This window comes from Hippopotamus amphibius, chromosome 13, assembly GCF_030028045.1.
Source record: "Hippopotamus amphibius kiboko isolate mHipAmp2 chromosome 13, mHipAmp2.hap2, whole genome shotgun sequence".
Lineage (NCBI taxonomy): Eukaryota > Metazoa > Chordata > Mammalia > Artiodactyla > Hippopotamidae > Hippopotamus > Hippopotamus amphibius.
In genome coordinates this window covers 1,678,917-1,692,535 of record NC_080198.1, presented here as the reverse complement: position 1 = coordinate 1,692,535, position 13,619 = coordinate 1,678,917, and the positions used below count along the sequence as shown (strand labels likewise).

The 13,619-nt window shown below is 49.6% G+C and overlaps 1 protein-coding gene across 2 annotated transcripts in view; it reads right to left on the bottom strand.

Moving 5' to 3' along the window:
* Positions 1 to 13,619, bottom strand: part of RAB7A (RAB7A, member RAS oncogene family) — a 61,700-nt gene that overhangs the window by 18,281 nt on the left and 29,800 nt on the right. The window contains exon 1 of one of the 2 annotated variants that reach the window (XM_057705566.1): positions 2,891 to 4,319. The exons of the other annotated variant lie outside the window; for it this stretch is intronic. The gene's annotated coding sequence lies outside the window, so the exon portion shown is untranslated. Of the gene's footprint in view, positions 1 to 2,890; positions 4,320 to 13,619 lie in introns of those variants that run through there. 2 annotated transcript variants of the gene reach the window in all.

Genomic DNA, 13,619 nt, shown 5'->3' with positions numbered 1-13,619 from the left:
GGGGTCATTTTCTCACGCCACAGCGGTGCCAGTGGAGAGAGGTCTCTTAGGCCACCCTGGGCCCTGAGGAGCACTGGGAGGAACACAGCTCACTGGCTGTTCTGGCCACAGCCCACAGGGCAGACAGCTCAGGCACAGGGAGGCGGCGTGGACTCCACACCCTGACTCTGAGCCCACATTCCTGGGGGGCTCCCCACGAGGGGCACATCTAGCACACGAGCCACTGGGCTCTGAGAAACCCAAGCCTGGGGGCCCATCGGGTACTCACAGCCCCTCCCCGTCCACCAGACACAACCACCAACCAGGAGACATTTTACCATAAGCAACGCTGCCCAGCGACAGAGGTGAGAGCCTGCCTTTAGTGGGGTTCCCAGGCAACAGCCAGCAAGTTAAGCAAAGGTCAAAGTCTCCCTCAGGGGAAAAGGTCTGGTCCATCTTGACCCACAGGTCTTGTTTAGGAAGGGGCAACCGCGTCAAAAGAATACACATGTCCATAACTTTTGCTAACTCACTTTCCTGAAGGCTTTTCCAAATCTTTATCATAGCCACTGCTGCTGCGGTTAACAGCATGTAGGGTCTAAATGAGAAAAACGACAATTTTACTGAGACATAGAAAGTCTGAGTAAGTGAAGAGATCTCTCCAGCAGGAAGCTTTAATGTAAAGATATGAATTCTTCCCTGTTTAAACAATTACAAGGATTTTTTGAGAATTTGATGAAGTAATTAAAACTTTATTCATAAACACAAATGCACAAGAGTCCCTCCCATTCTTTTCAAAAAAGAGTAATGACAGGAGACGTGCCTAACAGTCTCGTAAAGTATGTTATAAAAGTGCAGTATTAACACCATGGGCTGGAATAAACAGAAGAGATTCCACAAATGAACAATGTGGGCATGTCCAGTGTTACAAAGTTCAGCAGCAAAAGGATGACGGCTGACTAAGTGGTGAGAGCCAGAATTAACATCCTTCAACCTCATCTTCCAAAACAGATTCCCAAAGCAGTAAAGATGTAAATGTAAGCATGGCTGTGCCTGACGCTGAAAGGAATACACACACGGCATCAGCAGGCTTTCTGGGTGGAGGGGTCACAAACGATTTCATTTTCTCTATATTTGCTCATTGTGACCTCTGACGGAGCACATTACCTCTAAACTCAAAAAGCGATTTCCATTTTGGAGGAAAATGTTCGCTTGTTGATGTTTCAAATAACTCTTCTGCTTATAAGAATATTCCTGTCCACCAAGAGCCGCACCTCAACGCAGACTTTCCTCTTCACTCGGTGCCTGTACACAGTCAAGGTTGCTGCAAACAGTGTGAGGCCACCGCCCCGGAGGAAGCCCAGCTGCTCACCAACATGCCAGAGGCCTTCAGCTGGCAACAGCTCAGAGCTAGCTCTTTGTACCTGGTGTTCTCCAGCATCAAGAGTGGGGCACTACAGCTAAAAACAAAACCAAACCAAATCCCAAACACAACTCTAGCCACAAAAAGTGGCTTTAAAATCTTCTGCCAGTTTCTGCTTCCCGTTACCCATTTCCATCACCATCTTCATGGATTTCTGAAGACTGAAATCACTTTAAAACATCCTACAAAGTTAGAAATTTCTAAGCGGAAAACTGTTAACGTCCAGACCACTTCCTCTTACACTTCTACAAGAGAAACAGAAGCAGGCAGAGAGAACGGAAGGAGTTGTATGAGGTCCCTAACCCCTGCTGCCTGGAAATGAACATTTTAGATAACATCCATTAATCTAGAAATCTCTCCAAAAGGCTTTCTAGAATAAGGTACATTCAGAACACATTTCCTTCCTTCTGCGATCAAACTCAACTTGATCAGTGAGCTCTGGAGTATGTTCTTCTTTGGAAGAATGAGCGTTTTTTAGAGCAAACACTACCTATTCCATATGCTGAATCAATTCTTTCTCTCAAGTACAATGTTTCTCCTGTCATGAATCAAAAGCTAGAATTTCCCTCATTAGCCTGGAGGCACCACTCTCCCCGGCTCTGAAGCGGAGCAGCCAACTGGCCACAGAGGCAGACACAGTAAGAAGCCCCAAGCAGGTACAACAGCAGGAAAACACTGTTGCCAGCCCTGGGCTGGGCAGGGTCAGCGAGGACAGAAAGGGGCTGATGGAGACTGGTTGGCGGAGGGCAATGAGGACAAAGGGCTGGGGCGGGGGGGGGGGGGGGGGGGGGGAGAGCATGAAGCTAGGGGGTCAGTGAGCCACTTCAAAGTCTGAATTCTTGGAGGTAGAAGGATTTTGTCTGCTCATCAGAAACACTGACTATGCTCAAGTAGAGGTGAGGCTCTATACGGAGATGCAGGGCCAAGGACGAGAGAGCAAAGGGTTTGCAAAGCCATCAATACAACAGTGTAAAATGCAGGGAATGAAACTGAACGAGGTGTCATCACGTCCAAGGTCACACAGCAACTGAGTGGCAGAGCCAGCGTCACCAGGTGTGTAAGCGCAGGCCCAACACCTGACTGCCCTGCCACTTGGCAATACCAGCTTTCTCCTGGTTCGCCAGGAACTAAGCATTTTAAAAAAAGCTCCCTCTGGGGACTGAGGTGCACACACCAGGTTTGGAAACCAGTGACATGAGGTCAAAGACTGCTGTTCTGATTTACATGTGTGCCTGATACAAAACTGATGATGGCACGAAATATCTGACGCGTGCTAAAAGTTCAACAAGGCCAGGACCGTTAAACCAACTGATTTTCTACAGTCCAGTAACATTTTTAGTTGATTTGTGTTTCCAAGTTGCCGACCTGTAACAGCTAGAGCCTAACCAAAGAGTTGACTTTCCTGCTCCCATTAAAGTACTGAATTGCAGAACATTCAGAAAAATAAAAAAGAATGAAGCAAAGACAAAAGGCCAGACACAATTCCACCTCTGAGAAGCAGTCACTTTAGCATCAGGGTATAAGTCTGTCCAGTTTTCCTTCAAACGACTGAGATCACTCCGCTCGTAACCTGGCCTTCAACGTCTTCCCGTGTCACGAAGGTCGAAGGTCAGCAACACCACAGCCTGGGGACAATCCCGCGCCTCTGGTGTTAAGTGGTTGTTTTTAATTATGGTGAGATGAACCTAGGAATATGATCTGATCAAGACTCACAAATGAGCTATTACTCAGCTGGACGACAGAAATATCTGAAAGGCCCTTGAAACACACTGACGAGTTCTCTTCCAGAATACCTTTATTCCCACCCACACCGGCAATGAACCACTATTTCATGTTCATCACACCCAGGTATCGTCAGCACAAATCGCTGTTAGTCACATAGCTAGAAACGAGGGTCAACAGGTTCTATTTGTATTTCTTTCTTTCTTTTTTAAATAAATTCACTGACTTATTTATCAGCTGCACTGGGTCTTTGCTGCTGCGCATGGGCGTTCTCTAGCTGCAGCGAGTGGGGTGGGGGTGGGGGTGGGGGCTACTCTTCACAGCGGTGCTCGGGCGTCTCTTGTTGCCGAGCACAGGCTCTAGGTGTGGGGGCTTCAGTAGTTGCAGCACAGGGGCTCAATAGTTGTGGCTCACGGGCTCTAGAGCACAGGCTCATAGTTGCAGCTCTGAGGCATGTGGGATCTTCCTGGACCAGGGATCGAACCCGTGTCCCCTGCATTGGCAGGCAGATTCTTAACCACTGTGCCACCTAGGAAGTCCCTATTTGTATTTCTTAGTCTGGCAGAGTGAACCATTTCCACCATGGGACTTCCCTGGTGGCACAGTGGTTAAGACTCTGCGCTCCCAATGCAGGGGGCCCGGGTTCAATCCCTGCTCAGGGAAGAAGATTCCGCATGCTGCAGCTAAAGATCCCACATGCCACAACTAAGACCCAGCACAACCAAACACGTAAATAAATATTAAAAAAATTTTTTTCCCACCATGTATTTCTCAGTTGTCTGATGGTCTCTGTGTATTTTACCTACTAGAATGTGATTTACTGCACCCATGGTCTAAAAATAGCACTGGGAAGGAAGCCCCATTGGGACACAGCCTTCACAAGCTGTAGGCTTCTGAGCAGATGAAAAGTGCCCCTCTGAACTTTAACCAGCATCCCAATGCCTTCCAAGAGTCCAGGCTCTGTGCCTGACCCTCAGAGAAACCCAGCAGTCATCTTGCTCTCCAAACTGATGGACTTCAAGGCTCAGAGGGAGGGAGGCAAGCGATGTCTGCTGATAAAATTTTGGAGACAGTTACACGGAGAGACGGGGAAGCCATCTGAATTCACGTAATACTACTGTGCCAGTCGTCAAGCTCAACAGTCGTGTGTCTCGTAGGCAGACTCTTTTTTTTTTTAACTTTCCAAACTGAGGAAGCAGACCAGGCCCTGGAGAGCGGGGGCGCACAGCCCGCGGGCAGGGCAGGACGCACAGCCCACCTAGGGACCTGCGCTCCAGGCCCCACCCAGGCCGCCCACTCCACCCTCACGACAGGCCCACAGGGCGAACTCTCAGTGAACAGATAAGGAAACAGACGCTCCTAAGTCATCACTGGGTTTCTAAAAATATTCAGATGTGAGACTGGAGCCCAGGACTGATCAGCAACGCCTTCACGTCAGCCACTACGCTGGGCTGACCGCCAGCATCACAGCGGCATCTCATGCTTCAAATAACCCACAGGGGAGACCACGGGCACAGCAGAGCATCAGGGTGAGGTGGCAGCTGAGGCTGAGGGACGGTGGCGGCAGGCGTTCCTAACGCTCGTCCCGTCACTCCTGTACACGTCTGAGATTTCCTGCAGTAAAAGCTGTAAAGGTGATTCATACTTCAAACATGCTAGGAATATCTGTAAGAAAAATAGAGACTGTATAAACTTGTTTTCATTAATAAAAATACTCTGACAAACTTTTATGGCAAACGTATCCCAGACGAAGGCCTGGTGACCGTCTCTGGTCGCTGTGAGAGGCTGCAGGGCAAGCAGGCGTGTTAGCTTTGCCACCACAGAAATCTGAGGTTAGAAGCATCTAGCATGTACCTTCCACAAAGGAGGCCTAAATAAAAACCTAGGTTAGGGTTTCAATAAGAACAGGTAACTTCTATTAAGATCAGTCTGAGACAAAGAAATGGGTAACACAAACATGAACTTAGATCCCTGTCCCAGAGGAGCTTAAGAAGGAAAGAGAAAAGTCAGAATGAGATCAGAAATCTCAACAAAGAACACCACCCAGGCAACGTCAATCCCAGTGGCTAAAGACACGATGCAGGGCTCTGAAGCAGCAGGAAGCAATCATAAAATGCGGTAAGGTGAATACACACGGCTTTCAGCACCGCCCAGCCAGGAGCTGGGAGGAGGGAAGCCATGCCGCTTGCAGAAGGGAGGCCTGCCTGGCGGGCCTGGAGAACACAGGTCACAAATCCGTAAAGCACAACTAGTTACCCAGAGGCCTGAGCTCCAAGAGACCATTCTGATGTGTGTAATAAGCTCTCATCACCCACTGCCTCCCCTGCAACCTCGCTGAGTGCCTCCCCAGGCTGATACGCATCCTGTCCACTCATCTCACCTGAGGAAGGATGAAGGCTGAGACAACTGAGTGCTACTATGAGGTTCTAATGATGGCCAGTGTGTCCTTGGGGATGGGAGTAGAAGTGGGGCCACTTTTAACAACCCAAGGGTTAGCAAATCTAGGAAATACTGTACTATAAGCAAGAGGGAAAAGGACAGGGCATGACAGACTGGAGTGGGTGAAAAATAAAAATGGCTTCCAAGTTCTAAGCCCAGGGAAGAGGCAGAAAAAAACACCATTGAATAATGTTTTGAAAGTTACAGAATTAAAACTGTAGTCATAACTTCAAACGGTGGCAAAGATGTCCCACCAATAAAGAAAGATGGAAACTGCAGATGCTCTGAAACTCCACAATTAGGTGGTACAGGGACCAGCTGCAAGGAAGTGAAGGAGAGAAACACGTAGGAGGCCAAGAGCCGTTTCCGTGGGCTCATCCAGTCACTTTCGCGAGCGCAGGACAGTGCTGGTGTTCTAGGAACGGAGACATGAGTGGACTGGACAGCAGAGCTTAGCAACTGGTCAGGATGATCACCACCTCCGAACGTACAACAGGCATTTAGGCCGTTAAGCCTCCTTTTCACTTGTGACCGGCCTTCCCCTTGTTTTCGCTATTCTGCTCTCCCCTGGGCCATCGGCCTGGCCTAGAGCACCTTCCATGCTCTTCCACTGTCCAGTTCCCAGTTTCCCTTCATCCACACAACTGTCTCAGAAGAACCCTAAACCCTCACATCTCGGTTGTAAACTCCCAGGGCACCAGGCTCTGTCTGCGGCGAGCTGTTCCTCACTCCCTCCAGGTCGCACGCTGCCTTCACTGAGAAGCTTCCTCTGACCCCCCCCAGAGCCCAGGACAGACCCAAGCCTCCCTCCACCGTGTCTGCTACACTCTCCTGCGCTGCCGGGGGCGGCTGGGGCGCGACAGGGCCCTCTGGGTAGGAGAGGTCAACCTCCAGGGGTGGCCCTTTGCCCGGGGGAAGCCTGTGGGCAGCGCAGGCCAGGATGACAGTCAGCTACAAGACCACCGCCACGTCGGCTGCCAGCCCCGAAAGGCTCTCCGCCCTGGAAGGGTCCCCCAACCGAGCGCTGCTGCACCCGTGCCACCCGCGCGGCGGTGCTGTTTGTGCTGACATGGGGGTTCACACAGCTTGAAACACGTGGTCCACTGACATACATGATCTGTGTGTTCCGGGCAAGACTTCTACTGTGACGATGCCAGCAAACAGGCTGCTGGTCTAAGGTCCACTCAGAGCCACCGCCTCCAGGGGTGAACTCGGCAGGAAGAAGTCACAGGAAGCCTCACAAGGACACTCTGAGGGCACAGGGTGTGGGGACAGATGCTCTTTCATCACCCAGTATAAACACCTAGTGAGAGAAGCACATTAAAGAGTTACTGTGATCAAGACACAGTAAGTTAATCTTGAGAGTCAGGGAGGGAGTCCTCCAGGAAGGACTGACTGAATCTGGATCTGAAGGAGGAGAAGAGCGCCAAGGCTTCCCTGGCAGGAAGACCAGTGCATGCAGCATGCAAGGGCTTTGCTGCAGGAAGAAACGAACACCTGGGGGTTCATGGCCAGATCACAGCGGACCTGGCAGGCCTCGGCGGGGCCCTGAACCCAGAGCGCCGAGAAGCCCACCCTTTGTGGATTCTTACACAGTAGTAGTGTTCATGCTGTGAAGCCATCCACCTGCCTGCCACGGGGGCAGCGGGGCTGAGCGGAAGGAGGCCCTGCAGCAGACAGTGGAGAGGCTGCTGTAACCTCCAGGCAAGGAGAGCGCAGCGGAGCCGGGGTAGAGGAGGTGCTCACGGCGCCCAGTGCCAGGCTGGGTTCCGAAGAGTGCAGGACCCAAGGGGTGTGACAGGGAAGCGCAGGTCCACGCGTAATGTCCCCAACAGGCACTCGGGACAGGGAAGCCTGGAGAAGAGCCAGGTGGTTTTGGAAGGGAATTCTGTGTGACGTAGACATGTTAAGTTTGATGTGACCCTGACATGAAGAAGAAACGGTCTTCACTCAATTAAGCATGTGGCTTGCTTGGTTAACGCTCAGTGTCTTTAAGTGGCCAACACATACCTGAGCAGGGGACAGACACAGATCAAAACACAGACGTGATAAAGCATCTGAGTAACAGTTACCTCTCACTGCAGGAAAAACCCACTAAGAGCAGAGGCGTTGCCAGTAGCTCTAACCAAACCAGAATGGAATCTGCCCGAAGAGGGTGCGCACACCACGGTCGTAGATGGCTGGGGGCGGTGACAGGGCCTGTGGGACTTCTTGTCTTGCTGAGTCAGTTTGTACCTTAGAAAGTTCAAGAGCCACCGCTTCAACTGACTCAAGGATCTGGTAAGGAATAGGTATTTTGAGGTTCACATTCACCTACTTTCATGTTATAGTTTACAGGGATTTCCAAGACGAGGGAAAATATGAGCTCAGTTGAATTTTATCCTACTCCCCTTTCCTCCAATACTAGATAGAGGGCCTGGGGTAATCTCCCAGTCAAATCTATTTTTAAAAGATATGGTTGTCCTTAGCTACATCTTAAGTTTCACTGTTAACTGTGCTGGCTTTCCTGACTTCAGCCCATACATCTGCGCCAGCACTTGGGGACACAGACTGTGAAGGACAATGCTGGCGGCCTCGCCTCCTAGAGCGTGCTGTGTAGTGGTTAGAAGACACCACCACTACGCGGGGCGGGGCAAACACAGACTCCACGACAAGAGCAGTGGAGAAGAGAGAGAACCCAACCAGCACAGATACCAAACATTTTCCAAAGCAAGACGAAACAGCTGCACGCGCAATGCCTCCGAAGCAGCATTCAGTGTGTCGAAAATGTCAGGATGGTTTACCTGTTGTTGTTGTTGTTTTTTAATTAATTAATTTATTGGCTGCGTCGGGTCTTCACTGCTGCACACGGGGTTTCTGCAGTTGTGGTGAGCAGGGGCTACTCTTCGTTGAAGTGCGCTGGCTTCTCATTGCGGTGGCTTCTCTTGTTGTGGAGCATGGGCTCTACGCACGTGGGCTTCAGTAGTTGCAACACATGGGCTCAATGGTTGTGGCTCTCAGGCTCTAGAGCGCAGGCTCAGTCGTTGTGGCGCACGGGTTTAGTTGCTCTGCAGCATGTGGGATCTTCCTGGACCAAGAATCGAACCCTGTCCCCTGCATTGGCAGGCGGATTCTTAACCACTGCACCACCAGGGAAGCCCTGGTTTACGTGTTTTCAACCCCTTATAAGCTTCAGAGACGGTCCCAGGAAGCCCAGGGGAAAGTGCTAGGGGACTGAATGAGAAAGAGCCAGACCATGGAGGGTCAGGACTGGGGCCAAGACACGCGGGACCTTGCGAGGGAGTCTCCTGGCATAGCCTGGCGGCACTGCTCTGCACACACCCCGTCTCCCCTCAAAGGCCCTGTCTCAGGCGCGCCTGCCACTCCCCTACAGAGCCCCGCATGTGAGGGCTTGGGGGGCAATTCCCGCAAGGCCATGCAGGTCCAGAGGCCGTGGACGGGCCGGGGGAGCGCAGCCTCCAGGTCACGTGGTACAACACGGCCACCAAGACAGGAGGAAAGAAAGACGTCAGAGAGGGAGGCTCGGCGCTATCAGGTGAAAAACAAATGTGCCCTCTACCCTCCTGGCAGAGGAAGGGTGGGAACTAGAGGGAGACAGGCCCAAGCACAGTCCACAGCAGGGCGAGGGGCAGAGCACCGTCAAGCCGGGCCACCTTCCTCCCCAAGTCAACCCCAGCTGCGGTCAAACGCCAGGCTACAAATGTCAAGGCTGCATTTGTGCTACCTCTCCTCCCCAGAGCTCCTGCCATTCTTCAGCCAGCAGGCCCCAAGCAGGACTCTCCCTGCAAGGCGGCCCACCCCTCCTCACATTTCACGGAAGGACATAAGAAGGACTCTCAATGGCCCCAGGGTGTCCAGGGTATCCAAGCCCTTTAGTGCCAAAGATGTTCCAGCTGAAGTCTGGTTTGTTTCTTCCAAAGAGTCAACTTCAATGTCAACTTCTGCACCATCACACCACCCAAATCCCTCCGCTTCTCCAAAGAATAAGATCAAAGGAATATAAAACCGTGGCTACACAGCATGTACCTCTTTGACACTGAAGCAGGGGGGCGGAGTTACCGCCAGGTGCAATGCAAGGTAGAGCAGCAAACTCTTGCCCAACATCTAGACTTTACGGGCTCGAAAGCCTTGAGAATTACTTCCAAGTCAGATACGAGAACACAGGAGTACCAGGAGCCCCATACCTTGTCACAAGGCCCATCATCCTCAGAAAAGATACTTGAAGCAGAAAATGGTCCCAAGTATACCAGCTTTAAATGAAAGACCATATTTCAATATTTCATATCATGTCATCAAAGTGCATTAAACCTAATATGCATCCACCCGGGCTTCAATTCACAAAGCCTCCCCACCAAACACATTTTTAAACAAGGGTTCAAAAATTGTAATATGAAAGGAAAATAGAATACCATTATAAACTCACATTCTGTAAGGAAACTTGCAATTAAAAACAGTATGAGGAAAAGACACATGCACCCCAATGTTCACTGCAGCACTGTGTACAACAGCCAGGACATGGAAGCAACCTAAGTGTCCATCGACAGATGAATGGATAAAGAAGATGTGGTGCATACATACAATGGAATATTACTCAGCCTTAAAAAGGAATGAAATTGGGACATTTGTAGAGACATGGATGGACCTAGAGACTGTCGTACAGAGTGAAGTGAGTCAGGAAAACAAACATCGTATATTAACGCATATATGCGGAATACAGAAAAATGGTACAGACCAACTGGTTCGCAAAACAGAAATAGAGACACAGATGTAGAGAACAAACATGGACACCAAGAAGGGAAAGCAGGGTGTGTGTGTGGGGGGGGGCGGTTGGGGAGGGATGAATTGGGAGATTGGGATTGCCACACATACATTACTAATAAGAAAAAAACCAAATTGTACACTTTAAATATATGCAGTTTAATGTACCATAATGTTTATTGCAGCACTATTTACAATAGCCAGGACATGGAAGCAACCTAAATGCCTATCAACAAATGAGTGGATAAAGAAGATGTGGCATATATACACAATGGAATATTACTCAGCTATAAAAAGGGATGAGATGGAGCTATATGTCATGAGGTGGATAGACCTAGAGTGTCATACAGAGTGAAGTAAGTCAGAAAGAGAAAGACAAATATTGTATGCTAACTCACATATACGGAATCTAAAAATGGTACTGATGAACTCAGTGACAAGAACAAGGACGCAGATGCAGAGAATGGACTGGAGAACTCGAGGTTTGGGGGAGGCGGGCAGGGCGTGAAGGGGAAGCTGAGACGAAGCGACAGAGTAGCACAGACATATATAAACTACCAACTGTAAAATAGATAGCCAGTGGGAAGTTGTTGTATAACAAAGGGAGTCCAACTCGAGGATGGAAGACGTCTTAGAGGACTGGGACGGGGACGGTGGGGGGGACTCGAGGGAGGGTGGGGGGGGAGTGGAGGGAGGGAGGGAATATGGGGATATGTGTATAAAAATAGATGACTGAACTTGGTGTACCCCCCAAAAAATAATTAATTAATTAAAAAATATGCAGTTTATTGTATGTCAATTATATCTCAATAAAAGTTCTTAAAAAAAAAAAGAGAGTATGAGGGACTTCCCTGGTGGTCCAGTGGTTAAGATTCCATGCTCCCAATGCAGGGGGCTCGGGTTTGATCCCTGGTCAGGGAACTGTATCACGCATGCTGCAGCTAAGAGCCCGCGTACTGCAACTAAGACCTGGCGCAGCCAAATAAATAAATATATATATATATTAAAAAAATATATATATATGGGATGTCTCCAATAGGAAATGATGCACTACTTAGACTAGATTCTAGAGTACTTTTTGAGCTATTTCACTCCAGGTTTCACTGCCCTTGATCAACTGTAAGTTGTAAAAATGATGGTAGAACAAATGCCTCGTCTACACAAATAAATTCTATCTGGACAAACTTCCACCGTGGAAAACCCAGTGTTGTGTCCATTTGCAGGTTCCTTTGAACATGACTGACTTCCATGGAAGTCTGTTCCTCGTTCATTTCATATTTAAAGGAGTCATGATCTCACCTTTCCTCGAAAATTATCTAACAATACTCATCACCTAGGGCCTTCCCTGGCAGTGCAGTGGTTAAGACTCTGCGCTTCCCCTGCAAGGGGCACAGGTTCCATCCCAGGGCAGGGAACTAATCCCGCACACCACTCGCCCTCCATCCCCCCAAAAACATAAACAACAACAAAACCCATCACCTAGACGTAACAGCCAACATTTCCAACTAACTTAACCATTGTGGTTCATCTTCAGAGGCAAAAATGCAATGCTCTGAAGAGGATGTGAAGAGTGAGGAGATTCCTACTAGTCTACAGATGGTCACACAGGCTGGTCAGAATGCTATGGCTTCAGGGGTGTTCCCAATTCTCTTCCCCCACAGGGGCTCAGATCTGCGTCCCACTCACGTGCAAGAGGAGCTCTGGGGATGAGAGACCAACCAAGGGCTTGGGACCTGAAGGCTCTGGTTCAAATCAGGGCCCTGAAACTTACCAGCTGTGCAAGCTGAGGTAAGTACCTTGTTCTCCTGGGGCCTTACACTGAGTTCCTAACTCTGTAAAAGGTGGGTATGTTCCTGTGAGGACATGAGAGTGAAGAGGCAGAGGACCCAGAGACCAATGTCTCCCCACTCCTCAAGTTCCCGGGACCACGACTGGGTGCTGGTGAAATGAACCCAGTACAACACTCTGCAACTGGGTGTGCTGTGGGGCTCCTTGTGCTGTGACCACTGTAATTACAGAAACTATTTTAGTCTCCTCCCTTCTCACTGAGATGAGCCCCAAGACTTAGGGAATCTTCCACCAAATACAAAATTAAGATATATTCTTCCTTAACATTTAAAGACAGGAGAAATAGCCTTATAAACAATAAAACACTTTACGCCAGTCCGCACCTTACCTGAAGTCGCTGTGAGACGGGCAGTAGGGAATGACATGATTTTGCCCTGCTCCCTCTACAACGACGATGAGACTGGAAAAGATTTCAAAGCCGCCACCTTTATGACCGAGTGTTTCCTACAGCTCTCACGAGCTTCTCATTTGTACCTCCCACCGCTCTTATGGTTGCTGGATGAACTTCCCCACTTGGACTCAAAGGCCTAACAATCAAAAGCCTGCTGGCTCGGTGACTGCACTGGCCTATTTCCCAGCCAGAGTACATCCGGCCACTCACAAATCAGACTAGTTCCCTGAACTGCAAGAAGTGCTTGTGAAGCAGAGGCACGGAAGACAGCAGCAGAAGGATGCTCTGAGGCCTGTCTCTAAGAAGAGTGACTCTATTAACCCCGGATGTCCTAGTTAGGGTTCTCCACAGAAAGAGAGCCATTAGGATGAAGGAACAGAGCCTTGGCACCATACAGAGACCCACGTTTTACTAGTTACCTTAAAGGGAGATTTCAAATCTGTTGTTAAAAATAAACTTCACAGGGATTCCCTGGTGGCGCAGTAGTTAAGAATCCACCTGCCAATGCAGGGGACACGGGTTCGGGCCCTGGTCTGGGAGGATCCCACATGCCGCGGAACAACAAAGCCCGTGTGCCGCAACTACTGAGCCTGTGCTCTAGAGCCTGCGAGCCGCAATTACTGAGCCCACGCTCGGCAACTACGGAAGCCCGTGCGCCTAGAGCCCATGCTCCGCAACAAGAGAAGCCACTGCAAAGAGAAGCCCACGCACCACAACGAAGAGGAGCCCCTGCTCTCTGCAACTACAGAAAGCCAACACAGCCAATAAATAAAAATATATTACAAAATAATAAATTTCATATACGAGATTTAGATTTATATAACAACGTGTGAGATTATATAATACATACATGAGATTTAGTACTTAGATTTAGTAAGGAAGTTCTCGTGTGATTACAGAGGCCAAGATGTCCCACAATCTGCTGTCCGAAGGCCTGAGAACCAGGCCAGCTGGTGGTGCGAGACCCAGTCTGCAACAGAACACAGGACAAAACCTGCAGACATGAATTCTCTCCCTCAGCTTTTCATTCTAGCTGGGCCTCCCAGGATTGGGTGAGGG